General features: G+C 34.1%; 1 long non-coding RNA gene across 1 annotated transcript; it reads right to left on the bottom strand.

Moving 5' to 3' along the window:
* Positions 1–13,807: 13,807 nt before the first annotated feature.
* LOC128171343 (uncharacterized) lies at positions 13,808–18,529 on the bottom strand. Its single transcript, XR_008242065.1, has 4 exons — positions 18,442–18,529; positions 17,947–18,085; positions 15,318–15,446; positions 13,808–13,917 (listed from the first exon to the last, which is right to left on the bottom strand). It is a non-coding gene; the product is annotated as an uncharacterized LOC128171343 (long non-coding RNA).
* Positions 18,530–19,880: the final 1,351 nt, after the last annotated feature.

A 19,880-nucleotide genomic window follows, 5' to 3' on the forward strand; every position in this document is an offset into this window, starting at 1 on the left:
ATCAGCTTTAAAGCAGATTTATTGACCATACTATAGAATAAAACACAACTTAAAATCTTATCTTCATACAATAAAACAGAACTTAGAATCTTATCTTTAGAAACGGTATAATACTGTGGTTTCATTAATATTCAAGGGTACATTGTATCAATTTTCGTGGATAAAGTGAAAGTCATATGTTCAAGGATACGTAAATTCGTGGCCAATGATCCTTTCAATACAAATTCATAGGAGAAACTGCACTTCAATGAACATTTAATTTCATGGATAAACTTAAAAACGAAATCCACGAAAATTGGTATTCAACGAATATTGATGAAACCACAGTACACTAAACTAACTGCATCACAATGTTCGTTTTATTTTCAAGGAAAGAGTAGATTGGTTATGCTATAAATTACAACTTCTAATTTCCCTCTCGCACACACTTATTAAAATATAAATTACATTACGAACTAATTCTTTAATATTTATTCAAAATATAAGATTCAAATAATCACTGACATTTATCTTTTCAATTATAAATTAAAAATAAACCGAACATATTTTCCTAATGTTTACTCGCACATACTTTTCAAAAACAAAAAATCTAAAAAAAACCCAGATTGTTCATATTTAATTCAATATTCCCCTATATTCTTTATTCTTAAATACTTGGTTGGAAACAAAACCCACTACAACACGTGATGTTATCTAGTTATACCCATAATGCATCTTGCACCCACCACCATTACTATAAATGCCGTAGTATAAGAGGCGAAAAGGGTAAAGAAGAAAGTATGGAAGCGGCAGCGTGCGTGTGGAAACGTTTACCCTAAATCTTTGATGTTGCTCTTGGTTGCTTGTAAATAAAGGACAAACACATTACTATGTCGCAAAATTCCCCTTATAAAAAAAAGGCTCTGCATCTGATTCAGTTTTTAACAATAAGTTTTTCTACTATATGTAACTGTAGAAGCTTCAGTTTTGAAGTTTACGTCTAATTCTAAGCGTAAAATTCGTCTGATACAGAAGTTCATTACAAAATTACAGAAGACGTGTACAAATCTTATAATCAAGTAATGCCTTTAAGTACAAACACTGGTTATAATATTAGGGTAACGTTTAGGGTTGTTTTCAATATATACAACTTTATGTAACTTGGTCATTGGGTTTACTGAAATAAGTGTATTACGTAAACAGCTCATCTCTAACATGCAACCAAATGACAGGAACTTACACACTGCCTGTGAATGTTCCCTTTGAAGACATTTCCCAACTGAAAACAACATTCTACTTAATGACCATGTCTGTGTAGTTCCATGATAGCATGTGGAATACAGTTTCTTTCCACTTATCTTCTTTCTATCCCTAAATGATTGGTCATAACCAGATATAACTTTACAAGTTTTATATATAAACCCATCTCATCTGGAGTAACCACATCAATATCTGAACACGTACAATTTGCCACAAACCATCAGGCGATACAACCAATGAAGTAAGAGATCCATCTAGAGTATAGAGAACCGAGTGATCAGGAGATACAACCAATGAAGTTAGAGATCCATCTAAAGTATATAGAACCGATTGGTACTATATCAAAACATGATGGAATCTATCATTTTCTTGTTCAACATCTTCAATGGCACAACTTTTACTATCTACATCAGGTTTTCATTGAAAACAAAATAAAAGAACGCCAAGCACGTTTGAAAAATTTGAATGTTATGTGTGAATGAGTGTACCTTCCTTATTAGGAAATGATTCTAAACCAATTCAGTTTATGAAGGTGTAAGAAAGCGTTATATGAATTAAAAAAGCAGGTATGTGCAAACATTTTGGAGCTGTTAGCCAGCTGCTAGTGAGTGTTGCTAGGAAAGGAGACATAAATGTAACATGGATAAAACGATTCCTATTTATCACATATCTATATGTTAAACTAATCATTTAGAACTTTTTGCGTTGCATTTGTTTTAATTAATATTTTGGGTTTTTTTGCCTTTATTTGTTGTGTACCTGAGCATATTACTGAGGTGCAACTCATGATATACTCATCCTAAATCATGTGTTCTTTTATCATAACCAAGTCTGACTTCTTCATTACAAAAGATAATAAGTAAGTATAATTAGACTAGACATTAAAAAGTTATCTAACTAGTGCAAACTACGACATCAGTTGTAAGCACACAAAATTGGTAAGGTTTCTGTATAGATAATGGCCGACATCAACCAAATCTCACGGCTAGTTGCCTAATTTCACTTCATACCAAAACGCTTATTTGCTTACATAAATTGGTAATAAATGAATGTGAGAACATATATAAGTTGGAACTTTTTTCAGATGTCATCTTGCTATTAAAGTACATGTAAAAGAAAGCAGGGGAAATATGGTTCTGATGTTATGGACATGGGCTATGTAAGTTGGTTCCAGTCTGGAGTGTTGTTTTTAGACTGGCTGTGAGATTTCGCTGATGTGCAGCTCTAGGATATATGCAGGTTTTTTCACACACAGATTTGCCTTAGACAGAATATAAATACTTACAACTATCAAAGGATATTGAGTGTCGTTGTTCTACAAAACACAGACAGACAGCGTCACATCATGTGTTTCATTGCTAAAAATTCAGTTTCTAGTATTAAGTGAAATAAACGCTTCAGTTTTGTGTTCGTCCTTTTTATCCTCGTTGCCAATGAGTGAATTTAAGACTGGGCAAATTCAAAACATCTTTCGAATAACTGTATTAATAAGAAAGAGTATATATCACACAACTCTGATTGGACGAATTACAGACGACGTGATGATTGGACGAATTACAGACGACCTGATGATAGGACGAATTACAGACGACCTGATGATAGGAGGAATTACAGACGACGTGATGATTGGACGAATTACAGACGACGTGATGATTGGACGAACAACAGACGGCATGATGATTGGACGAATTACAGACGGCATGATGATTGGACGAATTACAGACGGGGTTGGGATTGGACGAATTACAGACGGCATGATGATTGGACGAATTACAGACGACGTGATGATTGGACGAATTACAGACGGCATGATGATTGGACGAATTACAGACGGCATGATGATTGGACAAATTACAGACGACGTGATGATTGGACGAATTACAGACGACGTGATGATTGGGCGAATTACAGACGACGTGATGATTGGACAAATTACAGACGACGTGATGATTGGACGAATTACAGACGGCATGATGATTGGACGAATTACAGACGACGTGATGATTGGGCGAATTACAGACGGGGTGATGATTGGACAATTTAGAGACGGCGTGTTGATTGGACGAATTACAGACGGCATGATGATTGGGCGAATTACAAACGACGTGATGATTGGGCGAATTACAGACGGCATGATGATTGGACGAATTACAGACGGCGTGATGATTGGGCGAATTACAGACGACGTGATGTTTGGACGAATTACAGACGGTGTGATGATTGGACAAATTACAGACGACGTGATGATTGGACGAATTACAGACGGCATGATGATTGGACGAATTACAGACGGCATGATGATTGGGCGAATTACAAACGACGTGATGATTGGGCGAATTACAGACGGCTTGATGATTGGACAATTTAGAGACGGCGTGATGATTGGACGAATTACAGACGGCATGATGATTGGACGAATTACAGACGGCATGATGATTGGGCGAATTACAAACGACGTGATGATTGGGCGAATTACAGACGGCATGATGATTGGACGAATTACAGACGGCGTGATGTCTGGACGAATTACAGACGGCATGATGATTGGACGAATTACAGACGACGTGATGATTGGACGAATTACAGACGGCGTGATGATTGGACGAATTACAGACGGCGTGATGATTGGACGAATTACAGACGACGTGATGATTGGACGAATTACAGACGACGTGATGATTGGACAAATTACAGACGACGTGATGATTGGACGAATTACAGACAGCGTGATGATTGGACGAATTACAGACGACGTGATGATTGGACGAATTACAGACGGGGTGGTGATTGGACGAATTACAGAAGGCATGATGATTGGACGAATTACAGACGGGGTTGGGATTGGACGAATTACAGACGGCATGATGATTGGACAAATCACAGACGGGATGGTGATTGGACGAATTACAGACGGCATGATGATTGGACGAATTACAGACGGGTTGGTGATTGGACGAATTACAGACGGCATGATGATTTGAGAATTTACAGACTGGGTGGTGATTGGACAAATTACAGACGGCATGATGATTGGACGAATTACAGACGACGTGATGATTGGGCGAATTACAGACAGCGTGATGATTGGACGAATTACAGACGGCGTGATGATTGGACGAATTACAGACAGTGTGATGATTGGACGAATTACAGACGGGGTGAAACTAGTGTAGAAGGGCAAATAAAATTAAAAATCACTGGGCGAAAATACTAGTAATCCTTTATACATTCTGTCTATTGTTTGCTCTGGTGTTTTTTTTTTTTTTTTTTGTTCATAGACAATGAAATTTTATAAAGGTTAATTTAAAAATGATTTTATTGAATGTAGCTTCGCATGACTTTCACATGAAAACTTTTCACGAAAAATTAACATGAAATGAGTACACATGTACACTTTGGTGTGTTTTGATATTCTTAATTATAGATGACCACCACTAAAAACCAGACGTTAGAATTTAGTAGATTTTACAGTAAGGTAGAAAATGATATTACTAATCACATATCAAAATTTACATTATCTAGTGTTTTCTTAATCTTCTTCGTAGTGCTGAAATTGACAATTTTCTTTTTTGCTTTAATTAAATGCACCTTTATTTTCTGATTCATAAAAAGAATCAGAAGATTGTAGATTTTCTTGAAACTTTGAAATTAACTAGAGTTGGTGTAAATAACTTATGGTTAAAAAAATGAAGAGATTTGAAATTGTGGTGATTACACAAAAACAACCGCAACCAAATCGGTCTCATTTAATGTAAAAAACGAAAATTTGATATTACAATCTATTTTTGCCAAAACATTACAACCATATCAATAACTTTGAATTTCATTTACATTAATGCTCTTTAGGGTTCCTTCAACAATTTATTTGATGCTAAGTTAAAAAAACAGTATTATTTTGCAATAGAATTCTTCTTTGATTTTAAAGATATATTTTATTTTTTTATATATACATTTTACAGTGTCTTGCCTGTGATAACACTAGGTATCGATTTTGAACTATATAACCCATTACTTCAAATGACGCCAAATTGAGGCGCCAGCGGGATTTGCTTATTTATATTCAAATATTGGCTTAAAATTATGTTAATATAAGTAATACGGAATCATTCTTTGAATATCATGGGGTGATAATTTCGGTTGGGGCGTGATCAAATCTATCATAAAGCCCTTCCGGCTTTATTGGATTTGATCACGCCTTGACCAAAATTATCACTCCATAATATTCAACGAAAGATTCCTTATTACTTAAATAATGATAGAAATGTTTGGTTTACATAAAACACTTGGTCCGAGACTGTTGGATTGTTGTGGCTTCTTTTAAGCAGACTATTATATTTTTTAAATCTATTTTAGAACAAGTACTATAAAGATATAGAAACTAACACAAATAATAATTTCAAGGTTAAAATTTATGAACTTTTTCCTCACTGTATAAAAAGTTATACATTTATTAACAAATAATTTGGAGAAAAAAAAAATATATTGATGGTTGACTTGATTACCACATAGCCTCGATAAAAGACATTAAATATCTGAATAGATAGCCTGTCTTAATACTGAAATATTTTAAGAAAATCTAATGGTTGACTTGATGACAACACAGCCTCCCTACATTAAATCTATGAATAGGTATTCCGTGGCTGATTTGGTGAAAACAGTTATGCTGGGGAACAGTTAAATGTTTAAGGATAATGCCGCCAACAACGGCAGCAAGAGCTATGAAAAAAAGTTAAGATTATAAAAGTTCATAAAAGTATGAAGAGTTTAAAATATAATCCCTTATTAGAATCTTAAACAGGCAAAGTATATGTACAAATATACTATTTAAAAAAATAGCTTATTATGCCACTAGTACAGTATATTAAAGTTGCAAATACATGTAACTCTAATAGCACTTAGTTTACATAGTTATCATTTTTATCATCATTTATTTAAGATTTTATTTAATAAATCTTCAAAAACCATAACTTGAGTCTAAATGAAGACTGGAACAAGATGTCTGATTGAGGAGAAAGGTTTTAATTTGAAATTGACTGTTAGTAGTTGAGTAGCAGTATGATCCACAACAGTGTTAGCAGTTTATGAGTGAAAAAACACCATTGTTATTGCATTACACAGTTAGTTAAGCATATAAGAAAGATAACATTTTATGAAACAGAGACTTTAAGGCAAAGCAACCTCATTACCCATTTATGACCATTAAGAAAATTAATGCGATAAATAATCATCTCCCATCTTACCCTTCAGTCTGCAAATATATCTCTCATTACTACAGAACATCCTACACTAAAACAAAGGTCCTAAACATCCTACACTAGGACTAAGGTCCTTTACTTCCTACATTATGACTAGGGTCCCAAACATCCTACAATTGGACTAAGGTCCTAAACATCCTACAATAGGAATAGGTTCCTAAACACCCTATTTCCTAAAAATCCTACACTTAGACTTAGGACCTTAACATCCTACACTAGAACCAATGTCCTAAACATCCTACACTAGAACTAAGGTCCTAAACATCCTACACTAGGACTAAGGTCCTTTACTTCCTACACTAGGATTAGGGTCCTAAACATCCTACACTAGCACTAAGGTTCTAAACATTCTACACTAGGACTAAGGTCCTTAACATCCTACACTAAGACTAAAGTCCTTAACATCCTACACTAAAACTAAGCTCCTAAAAATATTACACTAGGACTAAGGTCCTTTACTTCCTACACTAGGACTATGGTCCTACACTAGGAATAAGATCCTAAGCATCCTACACTAGGAATCAGGTATTTAACATCCTTTGCTAGGTCTATGGTCATAAACATCCCACACAAGGACTTAGGTCGTAAACATCCTACATTAGGACTACTGTCCTAAACATCCTTTGCTTGGAGGAAGGTCCTTAACATCCTACACTAGGACTAAGGTCCTTAACATCCTACACTAAGAGTATGGTCCTAAACATCCTTTTTAAAGCACAATCTTCTAATCTATATAAAGACTGATTTTTTTTTTAAATCCCGAAAAATAACCTAACATCCTTTCATATGGATGCATGTTTTTCACAACCTACATAAGGATTTATGTCATAACAAACTTACACAAGGACTTAAATATCTTTATCACCCTAAACAAGGAGTTTGTACTAAACAAGGTGTGTGTACTAAACAAGGTGTGTGTACTAAACAAGGTGTGTGTACTAAACAATGTACTTAAAAGTAATAATTCTTTTATATTACAAGTTGATATCTGTCAATCACATCCATGTAAGCACCTTTACACACAATGAATAGTGACATTACCCTGATATATACAAAGACTATGACAAACACTTGTCTCTCAAATTCAAATACCGAAACCCAAAAAAAAAAAGATCTTTGAATACAATGTGCCATTTAAATGCATAATCTGTAATTAGTTTAGTAAAACCTGACATCTTCCATGTATACAAGAAAGTGTTGTACACCAACCTAAACATCCTACACTAGGACTAAGGTCCTTTACTTCCTACACTAGGATTAGGGTCCTAAACATCCTACACTAGCACTAAGTTTCAAAACATCCTACGTTAGGACTAATGTCCTAAACATCTTTTGCTAGGACTAAGGTCCTTAACATCCTACACTAGGACAAAGGTCCTTTACATCCCACACTAGGAGTATGGTCCTAAACATCCTTTTTATAGCACAATCTTCTAATCTATATAAAGACTGTTTTTTTTTTAAATCCCAAAGAATGACCTAACACTCTTTCACATGGATGCATGTTTTTCACAACCTACATAAGGATTTATGTCATAACAAACTTACACAAGGACTTAAATATCTTTATCACCCTAAACAAGGAGTATGTACTAAACAAGGTGTGTGTACTAAACAATGTACTTAAAATTAATAATTCTTTTATATTACAAGTTGATAACTGTCAATCACATCCATGTAAGCACCTTTACACACAATGAATAATGACATTACACTGATATATACAAAGACTATGACAAAAAACTTGTCTCTCAAATTCAAATACCGAAACCAAAAAAAAAAAATCTTTGAATACAACGTGCCATTAAAATGCATAATCTGTAATTAGTTTAGTAAAACCTGACTACTTCCATGTATACAAGACAGTGTTGTACACCAACAGTTAAACTTGTGACTAGTCGTGACTCTGCCAATGATGTAGCCACTCACTTCATTAACACAACACCTACAGTCCGACATTATCAGTCTATCATCATTACTCTGTCAATCTAATCAGTGGTTGATCACAACTATAGTTTTACCATTCGTTGTACTGCACAAATTTCGTTAGCCCAGATACACTATATTTGATAATAAAATCTGATTTTATCTGTAATATAAGTACAACCTTGGACATTAACCACTCCACTCCTGTTTGTCCTTAATTATCCTCAAATAACTATGTCAAGGTCATTGACCACCCTACCTATGCCCGGTACTGTTGCTCTGGCTGACGACGTCGTCGCCTCAGTGTGTCCGTCAATTTCAAGGCTGGTTTGGCGTTAGGGTTTGAGCTGGGTGTGTGCACGGCACAAAACTTGATGAACAATCCCATAAACAGGATAAGTCCTATAGCCATCAATAAGACGGCCCACCAATATTCTTACAACAGTACATTATATATATAACACAAGTTATTTACAGTATAACATGTTAGATACAGCATAGAACATGATGAACAATCCCATAAACAGGATAAGGCCTATAGCCATCAGTAAAACGGCACACCAATATTCCTACAACATTACATTATATATATAACACAAGTTATTTACAGTATAACATGTTAGATACAGCACAGAATCCCATAAACAGGATAAGGCCTATAGCCATCAGTAAAACGGCACACCAATATTCCTACAACATTACATTATATATATAACACAAGTTATTTACAGTATAACATGTTAGATACAGCACAGAATCCCATAAACAGGATAAGGCCTATAGCCATCAGTAAAACGGCACACCAATATTCTTACAACAGTACATTATATATATAACACAAGTTATTTACAGTATAACATGTTAGATACAGCATAGAACATGATGAACAATCCCATAAACAGGATAAGGCCTATAGCCATCAGTAAAACGGCACACCAATATTCTTACAACAGTACATTATATATATAACACAAGTTATTTACAGTATAACATGTTAGATACAGCATAGAACATGATGAACAATCCCATAAACAGGATAAGGCCTATAGCCATCAGTAAGACGGCCCACTAATATTCCTACAACATTACATTATATATACAGTACAGCTCACGAGTATCCCGACAAAAACACCGACCACCGTGTTTGAAAGACCACGCTGAGCATGGAAGTGTCGGTACCTTTGATCTATTGTTCTCTGTTACGGCCACAAAACGAGAAAAAACACGGTGCGACACGGTGCAACGCGATGCAACACGGACAATAACACGGTGTTACACGCGGTATTTACCTGTGAAAAAAGGAGGATTTAGGAATAAAACTTATAAAGAATAAAATATTTATTGATTTAGGTAAGAGAATCAAAGAAAAAGACAAAGAAATAGAAATAAATAATTTTTTTATGCACGCAATTTTCAGACGTATGCGATTGACACGGTTGATTTTTGTTAATATCAAAAATCGATATCGCCCACATAAAGGTTTGATCAATTAAAACACTAACACTTTCTTTTCCTTTTTAAATTTCAAATGAACGGTTCTATAAGTTTTTGTTTCAGTCCGTTTTTAAACGCAGTAGTAATCGTAGTTACTGTAGTTTGGCAGTTTCAATAGTGCATAGAACCATAACTATGATCTTTTCTCACTTATACTCTATTCAACGATAACAAATCTAACGGGTTGTTGAAAACAACTGCACTTTCTCTAAATAATATAATTATACAGCTTTACATCTAATATATTTTCAAATTTTCTTTCTTTCATGTAGTACCGCACGGTACATATTGATAGCGCTAAGAATCCGTGGATCGGTTCTTGAAAATTTTTTATTTTCTCTTTATAGCAACTTGAGTTTAGAAATTATTTGTGTTCAAAGAAACTACTCAGTATTGCAATAATTACTGTTTGATTATTTAATGATCGTCATATGAGAGAGAGAGAGAGAGAGAGAGAGAGAGAGAGAGAGAGAGAGAGAGAGAGAGAGAGAGAGAGAGAGAGAGAGAGAGAGAGAGAGAAGAGAGAGAGAGAGAGAGAGAACACCAGTATGAGTTTAATTTAAGTACATTTTACTTGTAATTCAGTGAAATAAGTTAGATTTATAGTTTCCATTATATTGAACCCTTTTCCCTAATATTGCGATAGGATATATGGCAGTCAGGGTCCACGTGCTATCCCTGTCAATCAAATCAGCCCGCGAGATAGACCACGTGCTCCTTCCATGATATGGAAAAAATGTCGTTCTATTGTTTTTTTAAGTCCACAAAATAGAAAAATGTTTAACAATGACGTTTTCAGTGTTTGAAATGTTTAGTTTCTTCATTCTTATACTGCATGCATGAGGGTTGGAATATTACGTTGTAAAATCTCTCCCCCCCCTCTCTCTCTCTCTCTCTCTCTCTCTCTCTCTCTCTCTCTCTCTCTCTCTCTCTCTCTCTCTCTCTCTCTCTCTCTCTCTCTCTGTACTTTTGTGCAACTTTTTTTGAATTATAAGAGTTCTATTTGTATGAATTTAATTCATTTATTTTAGATCCATGGTTTTAATAACGATTTCAACACAATGACTAAAAGTTTGTAAAGTTCACGATGTAATAAGATTTTTTGTTAAAATTTCGACGCTATTTCATATCAATAAAGTTGTGTTTATTACAAATGCTTGCAAAAAGTTACCGGTATTATCTCATTCATCTTTTTAATCAATCAGGTTTTTTGTACATACATGTATGTGTACCCGGTAAATAATCTCTTATCGCAAGTTAATACTTTGTGAAATTCCCGCATTTATAGAGTTGCTGAATTGTTCCCCGGATCCACGCGCCGATAGTCTTACGTGTAGTTGTTTGTGTACATATCTACAGACAATTTTTTTGTTTATTAGAGATGAGGAAAAATCATTGAACTAACAAAGTAGAAGTAAGATATATTCAGACCATACACACGACGGGTTGTGATGAGTTACAAAACAGGTGTTCGCGGAAAGGTGTGAATAACGGCATCTCGAGTACACCTGTTCAGACGTCCAAATATACACACAGTTAGTTGTAAATTCCAATGACACCTAACAAGACAGACAATAACACCTGTTGTGTATAGAACCCAAGATGAAAGACAATGCTGTGTATCTGATCAGCTTCCGTACATCGCGTGAGTGATTTTTTCATGTGAAATCACAAGGCCATTACGAGCTATACGGAAATAAAGTTGAAAATTATTTTATGAAATGCGGGTATATTTTTAATGCATGTACAATGCTTGAATATAATTTAAAAAGAGTTTGTACGTGTATTTATCTATAATCTATAATATAAAAGTGATTTTTTGCTTATTTATTGCTACATAAATAGCTGAAGTCCAAATTATTCGAGTCACCGGTAATATGGGGTTGTTATTTACTACAGCACATCAACAACACATGTTTTTAGAAAAACATGATCTGAAATGTTTTCATTTCTCAATTTTAATTGGTTAAAAGTAAGGCTGTAAATTAATTAATAAATCAGAAAGTGTTTACAGATAACAGAAATAAGACGTTTAAGCTCCCGACATTTTAATAGGATCGTCAGTTACAACATCCCGTGTGTTTAGAAAAAAAAACAAGATGAATTAAATTGATTTGAATTTTGATTATATATTAATTGATTTTTAGATATTTTTTGTGAATTTATTTCAATTTATTTAAGAACAAATGAATTAAAAGGTATCCATTTACGTCGAGTTTTCAGATCACAAAAAATTAACTTCACGTTGATAGCCTCGACAATTTTCTTGGTCCGTGCAACTTAAGTCAACATTCTTTTTTTTTAAATATGAAAAGGATATATATGTTTCAACCCTTGTTTAGCCATAATTTCTTTATTTCTAAACATACGCTATTTCTATCAACGTCTCAGGTAACGATATCCACGGAGTAACACAGTGGCCACGGAGTTACACTGGCGGCCACGGTGCGACACGGTGCTTTTTCTTGTATTTTCCAATACACATACACGGTGTCACACCGTGTACACAGTGCGACACAGACCGTTTTCCACCGTGTTTTTTACACGGTGGGTGTCGGGATACTCGTGAGCTGTACTGTATAACACAAGTTATTTACAGTATTACATGTTAGATACAGCACAGAATCCCATTAACAGGATAAGACCTATAGCCATCAGTAAGACAGCCCACCGATATTCCTACAACATTACATTTATATATTCATATATCACACTGCTATCAGTAGATTAGCCATCATCATTCTCACTATATTGCATATGACACAGAAGATAAACCTTTTATCTTACAATAACTCAGTTTTTGATATTAGACATAATTTTATTTTACTGTTACCTACCATCGTCAAGATCTTGTTCATATTGGCCAGACATTTTTACTTATTAGTATTGTTACTGACTGACTACAGAAATATATCGGGTTGATCAATGTCATAGGTGGTGAGGCGAAGCTAATAAGTGTCTTGTTTTCCCCGAGGACAATCAAGTGACACATTTATTCTCAAAATGTGATGTTTGACGCAAACCCATGGATACAAGTTGCCTAACATCTTGTCCAATTTAGTTTCTTACATGTAAACTTTTTCAAAATTATCAATATTTAATAATAATATGAAATGTTGAAATGACAAGGCAAAATGTCAGTCAATAACATCTATATTGCCAAATATTAATTCTGATCAAAGAAACATAAAGATATATTAGGCAATCGCATGCTATATTTAAACCAATGAAAGTGTGACATTTCAGTCAAAGGGAAAACAATTATTTTTAGTGTTACCTTTCAATAAGTCAGTATGACTTACAATAATCCAGTCTGACTTACAATAACCCAGCATGACTTACAATAACCCAGCATGACCTACAATAACTCAGTATGACTTATAGTAATCCATCATGACTTACAATAATCTACCCTCACTTACAATAATCAAGCATGACTTTCAATAACCCACCATGACTTACAATAATCCACCATGACTTACAATAATCAAGTATAACTTACAATAACCCAGTATGACTTAAAATAACCTAGCAAGCCATACATTAATCCAACATAACTTACAATAATCCAGCATGACTTACAATAATCAAGCATGACTTACAATAATCCAGCATGACTTACAATAATCCAGCGTGACTTACAATAATCCACCATGACTTACAATAACCCAGTATGACTTACAATAACCCAGCATGTCTTACAATAATCCACCATGACTTACAATAATCCACCATGACTTAACATAATCAAGTATGACTTACAATAATCCAGCATGACTTACAAATAATCCAGCATGACCTACAATAATCTAGCATGACTTACAATAATCCATCATGACTTACAATAATTCAGCATGACTTACAATAATCCAGTTCTTTATATTGGCAAGTGTTTTTTCGTTAAATATCAAGTTCTTCAGTCGGTGAAGTGGTCCTTCATTAACAAAGCCACGGCAACGAGAAAACACATCACAGTAACCTTGGTAATTGTTACAGGGGGAACCTAGATCATAGAAAATCAACACATAAGTTGTAAAACTGTGGGATAAAGAGGCCCATGGGCTACATATCTCAACAGACCAACAGTTTTTGTATAGTTCTATATCTGTTCTTCGACATCTTTTCTAAGCCTATATATTTCTAAGTTAAATTTTAAACCCTTATTGGGACTCCAGTATTGGTTTAGGGTCTCGATTTGAACAATTAAGAATCTACATTATTTGAGGATGTATCATTCTATATCAGTTTTTCAACAATTTCTCTATATATTTCTAAGTTACACTTTAAATTTTTATTGGGACCCCACGATTTGAACAATTTAGAACCTTTATCATATCAGGATGCTTGCATAGTAATCTATTCAATTGTAGCATCATAGTTCTTGAGAAGAAGATTTTAAAACAATTTCCTTTTATATTTATATGTCAAACTTTGAACCCCTCTTAGGGCCCCATTATTTGTTCGGGGGTCAGGATTTTACATTGTAGAGTCTTCACTATACTAGTATGTACAAGTTTCTTTGTAAATATTGGCATTTCTGTTGCAGTGGTTCTTAAGCAGAAGCTTTTTAAAGCAATTACATGCATCTCCTTTTTGAAAAAAAATTATTTGCTCTTTCTTTAAACAATTTGAAATTCTCTTTCCATAAGGATGCTTTGTACTAAGTTTGGTATAATTTGGCCTAGTGGTTCTTGAGAAGAAGTCAAAAATGAGAAAATCTTAGAGACGAACGGACAGACTGACATACAGATGGATGGCTGTGATAAGAAGAGCTCACCCGAACCCACGATTTAGATGAGCTTAAAATTATAACAGGGTGAACCTGTATCATAAATTTAATAGTATTTAATTTCATTTTCAAATCTTAAATTGTCTATCAAATATTTTCCAACTATGGATGAATCCTACAGGAGTTTTTTTAATGCAGGACCGAAGATTAAGGCTAGGATTTTGATTGGGTACATGTAGGTATGGTTTGTTTACTTTCCTGAGAGCAGCACGATATAAAAGTGTTGACAGGTCTAATCATTTACTTGAATCCCTCCTTCTAAAGAGAAGCAGGTAATGTTTTTACTCGTGTTAAAAGTAACAACCAGACAGGAAACTTATTTCTGCATACATGTGTCATACTATTGAATCATTTAATTTTGTGAGGGCCAATTTTCAGGGACTGTGGGTTTGTTTTATTTGTGGGGATGTAGTATTGTGGATGCGTCAGTTTTTAGTTTCAGAAACTAAATCTTTTATAATAAGTTTTCGTCGAGGATGTAAATTCTGATTCGTGGGTGACAGCTATTAACGAATACCACCAAAACTGAACCACAGGGAAGTCTAATGATTCCACAGAATTTCTTACAGGGATACAATATATATTTCACCTGGGGTTTCAGACAAATTTCTTACCGGCTGTTAGTTTGATTCCGCCGCTGGACTGTTTCCGCTGGTTGACATCTTGTAGGAGAGCATACAGGGCATTAGAACTGTCCAGGTTCTGGTTTGTGGCATAGCATACAGCATCAGAGTCATTCTTCTCTGTTGAAAGATTCAAACATATAAATCACACTTTGGCAAAACAGACAAAAATTAGGCATAAGAAAATAATTGTTTGTTTCCGCTTTCCCGACCGACCCTAGATTTTACCCCCCGACGCAAAAATATTTTTTTTAGGATTTTTGATGGAAAATCGTTTATTCAAAATTACTCAAAATTTTGGTCACAAAAATGCTTGAAGAAGTTACTCTTCTCAAATCAGTGTAACTCAAACGTTTTGTTTCAAAATGGCTGTATGTTTCCATGTGTTGTAGATTTTAATAATGCTCTCATCGTTGGCAGAGAAAGTATCTGATATATAATATCATTTTTGTGTTTTCTTAAGACCAGCTTAATAGTCAGGAATGATATTAAAAGTATTTCTCATATTATACCATTCAGCAGTGTCAGTATCTAATCGGCATGTATGGATACTGCAATATTAAAGGGAAAAAAATATTTGAAAAAATAAAAAAAAAATTCCGACCGACCCTACCTTTTTTTAGCATGAAAGCGGAAACAAACTATTTTTTTGTTAGGCCTTAGAAAGATTGATTTTATATCTACAGCATGAACTATAACTTGTCGATACTGCCCACTACAGTCAGTTCAAGCATATCTTTTACAACATATACCATATCATAGCATAGCATTGAAATCTCATAGCATAGCATTGACATCTCATAGCATAGCATTGGAATCTCATACCATAGCATACAATCTCATAGAATCGCATTCGTCATATCATACCATAGCATACCATAGCATAGCATACAACATTATTTTAACTCGGTTTTAAATGTTTTTATTTGAAAAAATAAATGTTTACACGATAGATTTGTGGTAAACTTTGGCTTCTTACTATTTTACTTCGAAATGTGTGGAACTCTTCTGTGTATGAATGCGTTTTTGTTCAAATCTCATAGCATACCATAGCATAGCATAGCATACCATATCATTAAGTCCTTCATTTCAATTTCTCATAGCATAGCATACAAATCTTATAGCATAGCATACAAATCTCATAGCATATCATTAAAATCGCATACCATAGCATAGCAATAAATTGTAAAAGATATGCATGAAATGACTGTACAAATTTTAGACAACTTGTCTAAAATGCTAACTAAAAATTAGACAACTTGTTTATAATGCTTACTACAAATTAGACTTCTTTATAATGCTTACTACAAATTAGACAACTTGTTTATAATGCTTACTACAAATTAGACAACTTGTTTATAATGCTTACTACATATTAGACAACTTGTCTACAATACTACAGCCTAGACAACTTGTCTATAATACTTATACAACTTATTTACTACATTCTTGACAAATTGTCTACAATATTACACATTAGACAACTTGTTTATAATACTAACCATTAGCTCACATCTGTCTATAGGGTTTACTTTAGATAAGATAACAATACTTACTACAGGCTATGTAACACAGCTGCTCCTTATGTTGTACTGTCAGACAATTTGTCTATAATACTATAGATTAGACAACAATACTTACTACAGGCGAAGTAACACAGCTGTTCCTTTTGTTGTACTGTCAGACAATTTGTCTATAATACTATAGATTAGACAACAATACTTACTACAGGCGAAGTAACACAGCTGCTCCTTATGTTGTACAGTCAGACAATTTGTCTATAATACTATAGATTAGACAACAATACTTACTACAGGCTATGTAACACAGCTGCTCCTTCTGTTGTACTGTCAGACAATTTGTCTATAATACTATAGATTAGACAACAATACTTACTACAGGCGAAGTAACACAGCTGTTCCTTTTGTTGTACTGTCAGACAATTTGTCTATAATACTATAGATTAGACAACAATACTTACTACATACTAAGTAACACAGCTGTTCCTTCTGATGTACTGTCAAACAATTTGTCTATACTACTATAGATTAGACAATAACACTCACTACACATTAGACAACTTGTCTATAATACCACAGATTAGACAACTTGTCTATAATACTTACTACAGGCTAAGTAACACAGCTGTTCCTTCTGATCTACTGTCAGACAATTTGTCTATAATACTATAGATTAGACAATAACACTTACTACACATTAGACGACTTGTCTATAATACTACAGATTAGACAACTTGTCTATAATACTTACTACAGACTTAGTAACACAGCTGTTCCTTCTGTTGTACTGTCAGACGATTTGTCTATAATACTAACTACACATTAGACAACTTGTCTATAATACTTACTACAGATTAGACAACTTATCTACAATACTTACTACAGATTAGACAATTTGTCTATAATACTAACTACACATTAGACAATGTATATACTACAGACTTGACAATTTGTCTATAATACTACAGATTAGACAACTTGTCTATAATACTTTAGATTAGACAACAATACTTACTACAGGCTAAGTAACACAGCTGTTCCTTTTGATGTTCTGTCAGACAATTTGTCTATAATACTATATATTAGACAACAATACTTACTACAGGCTAAATAACACAGCTGCTCCTTTTGTTGTACTGTCAGGTCACCAGGCAGTGTAACAAAGCATTCCTCCCAAACACCTGGAGATGTCCCATTTTCTGGTGTTCCAACCTTTAGACACAAGGAGCCTGTGCAAAACTGAAAAGAAACCATTCATATTATTGCAGCTTCCTTTTATTTGACTGCAATAACTTACAGCTAACGACTTCTGAAAAATAACAGCCTTGATGATTGCTTGTTGTGATTTTACACACAAATTCTGTAAAATTGTACTTCGAAACTTGCTGTTGGAGAAATCATTGCAATAACAGACTTACCCCTTGTTGGCAGACCAGAGAAATAATTGTAATAACAAACTTACCCTTTGTTGGCAGACCAGAGAATGTCATTTCAATAACAAACTTACCCCTTGTTGGCAGACCAGAGAAATCATTGTAATAACAAACTTACCTCTTGTTGGCAGTCAAGAGAATGTCTTTGTAATAACAACTTACCCCTTGTTTGCAGACTTGGGAATAGTCATTACAGTATTTGAGATCTGGCTCCTTCACTGAATCTAGACATGATGCATTGTTCCCAGTGAAAAGTAGTTAAGGTCAATAATCATTTACAATCTTTTGACATGAAGCATTGTTCCCATTGAATCAGAGTTAAATGCAATTTATGCTTATTAGGGTCTTCCGTCTTCAGCGGAAGACCCTTCTATTATTCTATTGTTTCTTTTTCACTTTTCTTATTCTTATTATTAAGGTCTTCCGTTTCAAACGGAAGACCTTATAGTTTTCGTACTGTTTCTTATTAAGGTCTTCCGTTTCCAACGGAAGACCTAATAGTTTTCGTACGATTTTTTATTATTAAGGTCTTCCGTTTCCAACAGAAGACCTTATTGTTTTCGTACTGTTTCTTATTATTATTATTAAGGTCTTCCGTTTCCAACGGAAGACCTTATTGTTTTCGTACTGTTTCTTATTATTATTAAGGTCTTCCGTTTCCAACGGAAGACCTTATAGTTTTCGTACGATTTCTTATTAAGGTCTTCCGTTCCCAGCGGAAGACCTTATTGTTTTCGTACTGTTTCTTATTATTATTTTTTTTTTCCAAATTTTGTGCACGAGATTTCTCGAAATCTATTCGACCGATCTCAACCATTTTTTCACAGATGGTTGAGCGTGATCAAAACTTCATACATTTTTCTTAATTTTTTCGTAGTCACTTCCGGTACCGAATTGTCGGCCATTTTGTAATTTTTGACGACCCATTTTGTGCAGCTATAAACTCGAAAACCATAAGAGATATGAATATGAAATTTTCAGGATAGGTAGACTATAGTTTGAAGTTGTGCAGCATGTAGTTGTTTAATGCCTGTTGCGCCATTTCTTGGAGCTCGCCTGGGCACGAAAATTGGGCACGAATTTTCATTCAAAATTTTCACACGTTTTGATTTATATCTTTTTATCAGTTGATATTTTGTTTAGACATATATAACAAAAGTGGTAGAGAATTAAAAGTTCTTTCCAACAAAATCAATAAAAAGGGGCTGGCCCCTTTATTAAGGGGCCAAGGCACTCTTAAACTCCATTACAAATAACTTAAAAACGATAAGGATTTTGTAATGCAATATAGAAGCAAAGTTGTTGATCGTAGCAATATCTATTAGAAAAAATTATTGCCACGCCCATTTATTACGTAATAAGGGATTTTTAGGGGCCAAAGTACTTAAACTTTGACGCAATATAACTAGAGAAGTAGACATATTTTGTTAGACATCATAGAAGAGAAAATGTTTGAAGTTATGATTTAAATCGATTCCATTTATCAAAACACGAATTTCTGTCCCCATTTAGGATCTAGAGGGCTGGCCCCTAAAATATTCATACATCTGTATCTAAAAAATGATCAACAATTTTAGATGGGTGTAAGAACAAAAATTGTT

The sequence above is a fragment of the Crassostrea angulata genome, chromosome 2 (assembly GCF_025612915.1).
Source record: "Crassostrea angulata isolate pt1a10 chromosome 2, ASM2561291v2, whole genome shotgun sequence".
Classification (NCBI taxonomy): Eukaryota; Metazoa; Mollusca; class Bivalvia; order Ostreida; family Ostreidae; genus Magallana; species Magallana angulata.